Source organism: Cinclus cinclus, chromosome 8, assembly GCF_963662255.1.
Source record: "Cinclus cinclus chromosome 8, bCinCin1.1, whole genome shotgun sequence".
In the NCBI taxonomy this organism is placed as follows: Eukaryota; Metazoa; Chordata; class Aves; order Passeriformes; family Cinclidae; genus Cinclus; species Cinclus cinclus.
The window spans coordinates 10,995,713-11,007,971 of NC_085053.1; positions in this window are offsets into that span (position 1 = coordinate 10,995,713).

The window sequence follows — 12,259 nt, forward strand, 5'->3', positions numbered from 1 at the left end:
TTGTGTTCAACTTGCCATTGACCAGGACCCCCAGTCCCTTTCCGTGGCACTGTTCTCCAGCCTCTCGTTCCCCAGCCTGTCTGTACATCCAGGGCTGCCCCATCCCAGGTGCAGAGTTTGGCACTTGCCCTTGTAGAATTTCATACAGTTGGTGATTGTCTCTGAGAATAGATTTCTCTGATAATATGGCCTCTCTAATTTTTGAGGTCTCTGTGCAGGGGCTGCCTGGGTATCACTGTGTCACTATACAAAGGCATTATCAGGCAAACTAATCCAGTGAAGGACAAGAAAATATTTGTTCTCAGAACACCTGGGTACTTCTGAAAATTCCATGCTTAATATGCAAATGGCTACATATATATTATTAAGAAAATATTGATACACCCTCATAGCAAAATCCTAAAACTAGCGTAAATGAGCTCATTTTATAGTTACTTTACATTCGTACCTGATTTATATATTCCTTTATTAGAATTTCAATGTTTCCAGTAAAAGAGAACATGAGGGCTTCAAAATAAAATGGAACAAAATGGAACACACATTTAGTTACCATAGCCTTGTTTTGAAGAATGATTTGAATACTTTTTAAACCCACAATAGCACAGGCAAAACTATTAACTCAGTCTTTATTGACTCACCTAAAAGGACAGTAGCTCTAAGTAGCCCTGCATGTCCAGAGCTACCCAGCTTGAAAGTTCCCATTAATTTCTTTACATTTTAGGATTAAGAATATGAACACAATCTCTCTGAGATAAATTAATCTGGTTTGATGAAAGAGAACATTCTTTAATTGCAATTTAATTAATTGCATTTATGCTTTTAGACATGGAAATTATTGATGCTTAAGATGAAATCTGAGAATTAATAAGATCTGAAGTATTTTGCTGCATTTATTATTTCTGACAATCCATCACTTTTTCAACTCTGACAATTCAAATTTGCTGCTGTGAATCTTCATCTATCTAACTAGATCATAAATCTTTTTCTTTCTTTCATAAACTTCAGCTGTAGATCTTGGTCACCCTGAAAATACATTTTATTTTTGTGGATCCTTTATATTAATGGAAAGTTTAAAAAATCACATTTTATATGATCTTACAAAGATTATGCATCCACAAAATAGAGAGTGTTTTTTGTTGGGGTTTTTATCCTGCTAAGTGTGACAATGGTAGCTCATGCTGCAGGCCGGTTTCCCTGTGATAGTTTGACTGTATCTCTTATTAATGTGGGGTGGGTTTAAACTGGATGTCTTACTAATTTAAGGTTTAAGATTCAATTAAACCTTAAATTAATGCTTCTTTTATCAGAAAACTGTCAGCATTTAAATGTGAGTATAAATAATCTTCAATTGGTGTCATTAATATCTTGTATTTATATTAAAATAGATATGCATGGATGTGTTCAGTGTTTTTTTGGTATTGTTTCAGTCTTCAGCACCTTGAGATTTTTAGGTCAAAAAACTGCACAGTTTTTTCCAAAAAAAACTTGATCAGAGTCCTCAAGTTTTTCAGGAAAGATTGGGATAAACAAAACAGGGGGAAAAAAACTTTTAACAAAAGTACCTATGGCTGCTGGCATTTGTGCCTCTTAATGGCATGTTTTAAATCAGCTGCTTGTTTTGGTTTTTTTTTTTTTTTTTTTTTTTGTTTGTTCCTTTTTTATATGCTCACATACACACACAGAGGTTTGGAGCTTTAACAAATGTAAGATTTTTAGTACAGCAGGTGTTCAGATTTGCAACAAAAAATGGGTGACTGAATTGGGAATTGGGCAAAAGAGAGCAAGGTTTGAAAAGGAGGTGAATGCAGTGTCAGCAACTGATGCGAGAGCTGTTCTGTTTCACTGTTATGAGGCAGCATGACTGCATTAGGAGTTAGATGACTAATTTTTTATTTCAATTTTAATTGAGTTTTCAATATATTAATTCTGTGGACATGTGTCTGAGTTTAATAACCTTCAAATACATGTTCAGATTGAATGACCAAGTCAATTATTCCTCAGAAATGCTTATTAGGATCGTGTTGGAGGCATACAAATAGCAAAGGAAACATACTCATGAATATGCCACTTTTTTCCAAATTAATTTCTCTCAACCCTGGCAGCATGTTTTTTGTTAAATAATTATTCCTATATTTGAGGCATTCTTGTAGTACTATGGCAAATTAAAGTTGCAGCATTCCATGCATTTGCTGAATAAATGAGTTTACAATTACAATGCCAATTGAGTCAGTGCTGTATACTCAAATGTGGTGAATGTGGCTTATTTGGGCAGTGAACAGTGGAACCCTCCTGCAGTTGTGGTGTTCAGTGGCTCAGTATGTGTGCTTTCTCCCAGGCAGTATTTATCAGAATTAGCAATGTCATTCTGGTATATAGGAGAGACCATCTATGTATTGTTAGACAACCACTGTCAAAAGACCAAGCTTTTATTCAACTTGCAAATACAAACAGCTCTCTCACACACACACACACACATATATACATTATTTATTTTTTTAAAGTATTGAGCAGACATGTTTCCTTTTGCACTGAGCCTTGAAATGCATTGCTGCTTAAATAGTTTACTTTGTTACCTTTCACCTCTTTAATGGACAGCAAGGTAAGAAAGTTTGTGGAAAGAAAAGAAAGTGGAAGTGAATTTCCATTTTTAGGGCATGTGCCTTTGTCAGCCACATGAAAGCAAACTATACTACATTCAGAAGCACAGTTTCTTCCAATGGATAATTTAGCAAATGCTGTCATTAAGAAAGAAATATTTTGATCATAATGTGTTTCTTTAATGCACTTAACTGCATGTCATGAGAACACTTGGCCTTCACCCCTTCCCTCTACCCTATTAATCTTCTAGCCTTTTTATCTCATCCCTCACTCTGAATAATGTCATCAACTAGAAAACTGGAGGATGACACCAAAGAGAAATAAAGAACCATTCTTGAATAAGATAAATGTAGTGCCACTTCTGCTAATTCTAATTTACTTAGAATTTAGTGAGGATCATTCTGTCACATCATCCATCACAGACAGACGTTAGGGTGGGAGCAAAGTAAGCAATTAAAAACATGTTCACCATTTCAGGTATTTTGTGATTTCTTATTCAGTTAGGTTCCATTTACTGTTTCTCTCTTTCTGCCAAGTATAAAATCATTTGTCAAATTTTGAGGTTAAAGTTGGTGTCCCTGAAAGGGCTTGCATTGACAGCCACTGAGGATGGAGTATAAATGTATTTTACTTCTGGGACAAGCACTGCACTACCATGACTTTTGAAGTTTCTCCAGGCTGCTTGATTATCACATGCTTCCACCTTGGCCCATGGTATAAACTCTCACAGATAAAATCTAATATTTTGACATTTGGGTTGGTGGACTCTCTCACAGGCACAGTCCACCTGTGCCACTCCTGCCTGAGAAATCTATTAAGTGCTGTACAGGATCTCTAACAGGATGGAAATATTTTATACGCAGTAAGGAAAGCCAGAGTTATGCAAGCTAAGATAATAAGTGTAATCAAATTTCATCCTCCAAGGAATTCACTGATTGCCTCAAGGATCAGGAAAAATATAACTCCATATCCTCAGCTTTTGTGCTGCTTCTTGCAAGCAGAGAAGCTGTCACAGGGCAGAAAGTCCTCTAAGGCATCGGTTATTGTCCCCTTTTCTGGCAGGGTACCAAATTGTGTAGAACAGTAGTTCAAAAAACTAAAAGCTATAGAAGAGAATCTTTGATACTATTCAAAAAATGACTGTTTAGGGTGGGAGATTTTCTACACTGCAGCAGTTTAAATTAGAGAATGGTTTACTTCTAGTTTGCCTTTTTGTCTAGTTTGTCTAGTTTTACTTCTACATTCTAGTTTGTCTTTGACTTGTATCATGTCATAATCCTAAATACTGGACTCCAATCTCCTAGTTAATATTTCTGCATAGAAATATGCATGTAAAGTTGTTGGCATCAATCAGATATTCTCTGTGCCAAGCCCTGGGTCACACAAACTCTTCAGCACACCACCTAACTTGGGGTGCTAGAGTGCTTTACACCAGCTTAACATCTTCTCCTTAATTACTAAATTCTTTTGTTTCTCAATACGTGAGATAGAAGAATTCTGTGGGCACTTTTAAGGAGGCTGTAGACTCATTTTTGAGCCACCAATATGTATTTGTAAGGCCACCTACACATTTTTCTGTCAACTGTAAAAATGGTGTGGAATGCTGATTACCTTGCGCCATGAAGACTGTTACAGCCCTCTTGGTGTACAAGGTGCAGTGTGTGTGGCTGATGCCTTGGACACACACTTGGGATGAAGATTAGGGTTTAGTTTCAGTGGAGGCAATTTCTGACATTTCTTTCAACCATAAATAAGAACAAAGTTGTAAGATAACAGCAAGTTCCTCGGTAAAGAGAGCTAGGGGAAATGTAGTGCTTTGAAATTGGGTGGTTGAAGTCAGCCTGCTTGTTTGTGACAGCTGCAACCCCATCTGGGGAAATAGTGCATTTTGTGATGGTGCTGAGGGCCCAGAAGGTGTTCCTGCCCCTGACTGTCCTCACCTGGACAAGGGCTGTTACTGACCACAACTGGCTCCACCTCTCTATAATTAAGGGTCTACCAGCCTCTCTCTAAAGCTCTGGGAGCTTCTTCTGAATTTCTCCTGGCTCAGTGACTCCTGCCTTTGGAGGGTGCCTGTGCTCCCTGCCAGCCCCTGCTGGTCCATGTGAAGTTGTTTTCCCCCAGCTTCATGCAAGTACCTCTGGCTGCAGCCCTGTTCCTGGACCCCTCATGGGGTGACCTGCAGGAGGAAGGACCCTCAAACAAGTACGTATCTCCCTGTTTTCATTACCTATTTTTGAAACCTGTCCTTTTTTTTTTTTTTTTTTTTTATATTAGTTTCTGCATTCATTGTCTCATCCAAGTGTGGCCTGAGGTCTCTTCAAATGATGAGGGCAGTAATTTCCCTGGGGGATGGTGGGGGTTCAGGTCTGTGTCTGCCTGCTTGGGTTTTGGGGCTTTGCTGGTCTGTTTTAAGTTCATGTCCGGAAGCATGAAATTTTCTGAAAGGCTTTGTGGTTAGCCTAGCCTCATTTGTTTGTCTGTAAAAGCATGTGGGTTTAGGCGGTGTTCTCTAGAGAGGAGATGAAATGTTAGCTGGGAATTTTGGCCTACAACATAACTTAATTAAGTCAGTGAGGTTGTACCAGTGTAAAGGTGGTTATTGATCGTGTCTTGGGCAACAGCTAGGTGTTGCAATTTTTACTTCATCTAAATACTGGTCTTTGCTTTTTTCAATTCTAAAAGAAGATGCCTGTGCTAGTAAGAGCATTTGTAGAGATGAAGGTAAAGTCCTTGAAAGATGGGCAGGTGGAAAGCTCTGTCTGGGAGATGATTTTCAGGGCTCAGATGAGGGAGGAGAGGGCTGATGCTAAGAGGATTATCATTCCTGCCTGGTGGCTGTTGGCAGAAGTGAGGATGGAAGTGGAACTGCTGTAACTGTGTGCTTGGTGTGACTGTCACAGCAGCTTCAGTAGGGAAAGGTGTCCTGGTAATGAAAATAAATGGTGTGCTGTGGATTTGCAGAGGAAAACACGGTAGCAGAAGGACTGTGAGAGTAAGATGTTAACTGCACTGGACTTGGAATTGTAACTTAGATGTTGACCTGAAGTGAAAAAGGCAGAAGTAAAATTGGCTGACTTAAAAAAGGAAATGTGGAGTCCTGAAAGTGAAAAACAAGGAGACTGCCTGTCTATAGAATATGGTAACTTAATGGAAATGCAGCTTTCCTGGCTGGGGTCCTGTAGCTACCCATCTGAATATCTAAAGAGCAATAAATCAGGAGAAAAAAAGGCAGCACTTCCCTGTTCTTTGCTAGGAGAGCTATATCCTGCAGGTTTGAATGCACTCTCCAAAAGATAAATAAGACTGGACCAATTCTAAGTATTAATATTAATAATGCTGTCTTAGACTTCAAGGGTACCTTTGTCACTGATTTTATTATCACAGTACAAAATGGCAGCATGCAGAAGGATTGCTTCCAGTACTTTTTGTGGGAGCTTCCTGTGCCTTTCATGATCCCTGTGATAGGTCTGGGATGTTATCTGCCACAATTACATTTGTTGTTTAGGCTATTCAGGTGTGACTGGGGAAACACCAGAGTTTGCTGGCACAGCTTCTTTCATGGTGTTTGCACCTTGTGCTGGCTGGAGTGCCTTAGATCTGCTATTAAAATCAGTGTCTTCTACTTTGTACTTCACAGCTTCTGTACTGAGAATCAAATCACCTGGGTGGCTGCTGCTGGTTTAATAGCATAATTGAGTAGTCTAAGCAGCATCTTAGCAGCTGCTTCAGGAGGCTTTAACCTCCCTGTATACACATTTCCTGGGATTTTGTTTTACAAAGAGAGGGATTATTGTCATATTCATTGTAATCACTCTTAAGTACTGTAGGCCTGGCTGCCTTGTACCTTCTGCAGTCATTTACAGCTGTCTAAAAGGACTATAATATGTGATGACACCAGGATGGCTGTGGTATTATTACATTTGCAGAGAGATTGACTGTACATTGCATATAGTAATGAAGAACCAGGGTATGTGCAGAATGAGTAGAAACTCTGTGTGCTATGGTATTTCTGAGGTGTAAGTGAATGTATAGTAGAGAAAAGAGGACGCTGGAGACTTTATATTGTAATTCTAAATGAGGTTTCTATTCAAATCTATCTTTGTGTGCTGTAGTGCTTGAACTTGCTGGGAGTTGTATCGGTCTTCAAGGCAGCCCTTACTCTAGAAAATGTTCTGTGCTGGGGTGTTTATTTTAGCTGGATTATTTTCCAGATCTTTATCTCTCTGCAGTCTACCATGCCAGGAGTGGGCCAGGTGTTTGAAACTGCTGGGAAGCAGTAATGACTTAAGGCAAACGTAAAGGCAGATATGGTACTGATATGTGCCACTAACATATACTGTCAGTTCACGGGGGGGGGCAAGCCAAAAGGAAACAGTAAACAGAGTCTGCTTGCTGTACTAAAGCTTGGCTTAGGCTTGCAAAACCCCAAAGTTTGAGGTAGTAATGGCTGTACTGTTTTTGAGGTGAAGGATTTATTTTCCAAGAGCCAGCTCATCCCAGACAGAGCAGAGCACAAAGAGCACAGACACCTGGGGCTTCAGGCTGGCACCTGAACCTGAGCTGACAAGAGAGCCCTTGGCTTGTGATGGAGACAAATCTCCTTTTGCTTACATATCTCTGGCTCAGCCTGACTGTTCTAGTTGTGTTTCTACTAGGGCTGTAAAGAGTTAGATAATTTTACAAGTGCTGGGGGGTAAAAAATGTTGCTTCATCTCTTAGGGGCAGCTTATATGTCACTGTCTGTGATTCTGATATCACAAAATGTCTCAGTCATGAAATGTCAAATCTTAAGTATGACAAATAATCCAAAATTATATTAACATTTATTAAGGGGAAGGTGGAGAATGTATTTCAGAGCTTTAGTAGGAGTTCTACTAAATTTCCATAAGAAGAAATCACTCCACTATTATTGTTGTTTGGAAGTGCCATTTTTTGAAGGTTATGTTGTTGTCAAGCAAAAGGTTCTGTATTGCATTTTCAACCAAGCCTGACTGATTGAGGGTTTTGGGAAGAATGAGTTTTCCTTTCAGAATCTTAATTTGGTTGACTTTAACCCACGATGGGAGATTCTGCCAGCTGTCTGGTACTGCTTCGATGTCCCACTAATTAAAACTCTGAGGAAGCCTATTAAAGGTGTTCAAAAAGCCAGATCTCCCTTTAAAATCTCTGGCACTGCAACCAAAAAAAAAAAAGTGCATGACAGTGATATTGCAGCATAGATAACTTGTCTTTTGCTTTTCATTTTGACAAGATGCAGCTTATATTATGTGGCTGAATAGGGTCTTCACTCCAAGCCCTTATCTGTCACCTTCCAGTGAATGGACTGAAAGGAATTTAAAGTGCAGTTTTGCTGTTTTCAGTTTAAACATGCCTGACACTCAGATTTTCTCATGAAATGAGTATGGCTGATACTGAAACACTTCTCTTGAGGTTTAATTTTGGAGGAAACAGCATCCTATAGTTTGTAAATATTTTCAGTATTAAAACAGAAGATGATTTCTGATTACCATAATTTTGGTTTTGCACTTCATGTTCTTAATTAGATGCTGCAACTGGGGTATTAGTGTATTTTAAAGCTTTTCCAGTGTACCTTTTTCAGACATATTTTAAAAAAGAAAATCTTCTTTACATCCTTTGTCAATTTTCTAGACAAAAAGTATCCTAAGCTACTGCCAAAAAAAATTGTTTTGGCAGTATCTCTTACTCCACTGGGGACCTGGCAAAATATCTCTTACACTCTTGTGTAGGGTGTTTGAAAAGAAAAGAAATTGTTATTATAACTGCATTTTATCTTCTTAGGTGTAGATTGATAAGAATCTAGGAAGATTTTGCAGAAAGAAAGGACTTACTATGACAGCAGGGAATTGCTGATGGCAGGGACATTAAATAGATGGGGAAAAATACTGTTTTCCAGAAGGTCATTGAACTTCTCTCAGATTGCTGTAATTTTGTCCAGGCATGGATTTAGAAGTCAGTTGCTGGCTTCCTGGTAAGGAATTTAGGGGTTAAGAGGGAAAACTTTGTGACAGAGGAGAATAACTTCACTGAGAGTCATTCTCAGTAGATACCCGCTAAGAAAATTAACCAGTCATAATAAGTTCTCCCACGTGTTCTGGAAGGTGGTGTGTAGGATTTCTGATTTGTAGAATCAAAAGCTTAGAGCTGCTGTCAAGACTTAAGGTAATTTGGGATTACTCAGAAGTGTGAAACGTGGGATTTCTCCAGAAGAGAAGTTGCAGTCTGTTTGGACTCGTGTAGGACTTTGCTCAGCTCCCTCAGTCACACATGATGGCAGCTGCTGCTGCTCCTGTTATCCTGGCATCTCACCAAAGTTTGAGCTCCCTAGATTTCTTCCAGGCATTTAGCCCCATGCCAGGTGTGATTTGGTTGATGCTCAGGCTCTGATTATGAGCCTTACTGGTGCCCCTTTTCCCCAGCCAGGGGTGTCTGGCAGCCCCTGTCCAGAGGGTGGGTGTAGGGTGGGTGCATCTGGCTCAACAGGGCAGTACCTGAAGCCATGGTCAAACACTGCTTCCTTCTTGGCAGCTACCCAGTCCTATTTCTATGCCTCCCTTCAAAGAGATCTTCTTTGCAAATAATTGCCAGATGTTCATGCTGTGATCCTCTGTAGACCTAGATACTTCTTTGGGGGCAAAAAAACCAACGAAAACAGCCAAACTCTTACCTGCAATGCTGCATTTGTTCATTTGCTTGTTCCGTGCCAGACTGAGTCAGTATTGCCTTGATCATATTTTCCCACTGTTTCTTCAATTAATCATGATGTCATGCCAGTGGTGCTTATTATCTTTTACATAGCTGTAGCTTTTAAAAGGTTCTAAAGCAATTCTTCAAGCATTTAACAACTTAATAGGTTAATTAAAGGGTAGGTTTTATTAATTGAATTTCAGACATTGAGTTGCATCATATACTTTGGGAAAAGATAACATGATGATTGAAACCTGAGTACCTAATATGCTTGAATGTATCCATTACTGGAAAGAAGAATGAACGTTTTGGGGGAAAGAAAAAAAAACAACAAACCTCAACAAGCTTATTTGTGCACTCCCAAAGGGATAGATTAATGTCAGACCTTTCTAGGCAATACTTCAGGTTTATGCAATTCTGTTCCTTGATTTAATAATAAAAACACATTCAAGAATGGGAAAATAGATATTTTTGTTTGGTTTGGAACAAAAACCTTCTTGGTGTGTGTTCCTGTATGCTTACACAACTAAGTTTTTTTACTTTGAACCTCTTCCTTTCCTCCTCTAAAAGAAATATAGCTTCTCTTCCTGCGACTATGATGGATTACCTGTTTCTTTCTGGATTAAAGATGCACATTTATTTAATAGGCAGCTGGTTCTTCTAGGCACATTTGTGCCTCTGTTGTTAAAGTTGATTAGAAAATCATTTCTTTCTTAATCAAACAGCACAGAAAGGAAGAGTGAAATTTTTTATTTATAAAAACTTCACTCAAGAGGCACTAGATCCTTATTCATGGATTAATTGATTCTTGTCATCTGGGGATACTAAACTATTCTAACACTGTGATATGGCTCTCTCAGAGTCTCAGTGGTGTAGAGTTATTTTTGAGCTATTGCCATAGGGGAATATTTCATTGTCTAAGAAGCAAAATGGATCATAAAATTATCAGTGCATCCATACAAAGTTCACATGGCAAGTGAACATCTTTGGAGTATTGAGTGGGATAGTTGGTAACTCTATCCATGTCCACATCCATATGCAGCATTTTGATCTAATTAAAACTTTGTGATTAGAAACTCAAAATAATGGTTGTATTATCATTGGGTGCTGCATCTTTCCTTATGTCTGCCATTTTGCAATCCTGTTTACATATTATTTCTATATCTGTATGCTCACACAAAATTTGTGGATTTACATGGGTTGGTGTGAAATCTGAAGCTGTCAGATTTTTTTTTCCCACATTCTGGTAGAGCTGTGTGCCACTCCAGTCCCTTTTGGCAGCATATTTCCCAGTTTTCACATCAGCTTAGGTACCAATTTATCTCATCAGATGAGTTGCAGCAAGGAGACTTTACCTTTTGACCTGTGACCATAATAAAAGGTGTTATTTAAAAAAAAAAAGACAAATTGTAAAAGTCACCAAAGTGTTCAGATAAGATATAAACTACTTTTTGTTCTCAAGTAATGTGAAGACAAAATCAAAATACGTAAGGCATTGATCTCTTTTACAGGTAAACTGTTTTAAGAGGTTTCAGCTCTAGACTTTACCACTGTGTGGTACATATGTTTGATCTGAGGGGTTGCCACTTTGAACTAACAGCAGGCTCAGAATGTTACGAGGTTGTCAGCTCAAAGCTCTACTCTAAAATACACTATCTGCATTTAAAACTGGGAATTTGCTGTCCAGCAGAAGGGTAGCTCTGCTTTTCCTGGCTCTGTGAAAGCCCTGGTGCTTCCCCCTGGGAAGGGGCCAGGAGTGTGGGCCAGCAACTGCAGCAAGAGAGACTCTCCTTGTCCCAAGCCTGACCCTCCTGGGCATCCTGCTTGCTCCTGGCCTGTGCCATGGCACTTTTGTCTTGGCCCCACAGGATCTCTTCTGTGATGCCCTCCCTTTACCCACTGCCAGCTGAGGATTCCTGCTGATTTCCAGCAAGGAAACCCTTGTGAGAGCAACATATGGCTCACCAGGAGCAAGCAGCAGCATCCTTATGTTGAATTATAACCACCTGAACTTAGGGTTATTTTTGTGTTTTAGGACCTCTTATGAGCAATGATTACCCCTCACACTTTGCATTGCTGGGCAAAGTGAGTGTTCATGGATTCTGTGCAAGACTGATTCTCTGGCTGCCAAGCTCATTGTACATGTAAGGCACAATAAAGTGCCAGTGAAGGGGACCATGGTAGCATTCAGACCATTATTAATTTCTTAAGCAACTTAATACTTCAAATTTAGAAATATTAAATGTATAATTCATCTTGATTCAACTCTCCAACCAGTCCTCCCAACAGTTCATTTTGTTGCATCAGGAACTTAAACTTAGTACTAGTCACGTTGTTTTCTTGAAAAAAAAAAAAAGAAAAAAAATCTTTATAGGTGATATAAGACTAATAAAAACCAGAAAGTATCATGCAGTGGTTTTATACTGCATCCTCTTGTATATTGTATTCTAACAGCACGTGCCCATAAGAGCATTATGTGCCATTTTTATAGAAATGCCTGTGGAGAGTTTGCACTTAGGACTTACTAGCAGCATTTTCACAGTTTTAGTAAAATTGTGGTGAGAAAAAGAACTGAAGTCATTTTGTTTCCTTCATAATGCCTTCCTTGCCCCCTCTTGATTCCACAGTTTAAATTAGTGCAGAGATGCCTTGAAAACTGTTAAGGGATACAAGGTGTAAGCAGTTTACCTTTTCCATTCTCCTCACTGTCAACAGTAGGACAGAATGGCTTCTCTGAAGTTTGCAGCTTTTTCAGAATATTCCAGGGCTAAACCCAATTTCCATGAGCATCTCTGAAAACAGGGCAGCCACAAGGTTACCGGGACACACAAGCAAGTTTGTGAAGTCCAAGGGACGTGCATATCTGTTTTATATCGGAAGAAAATTTTCTCTGTTCAAAGAGACATTTCAGGGGAGTTCTGCACAGACAACACAACAGGAAAGCAAATTGTGC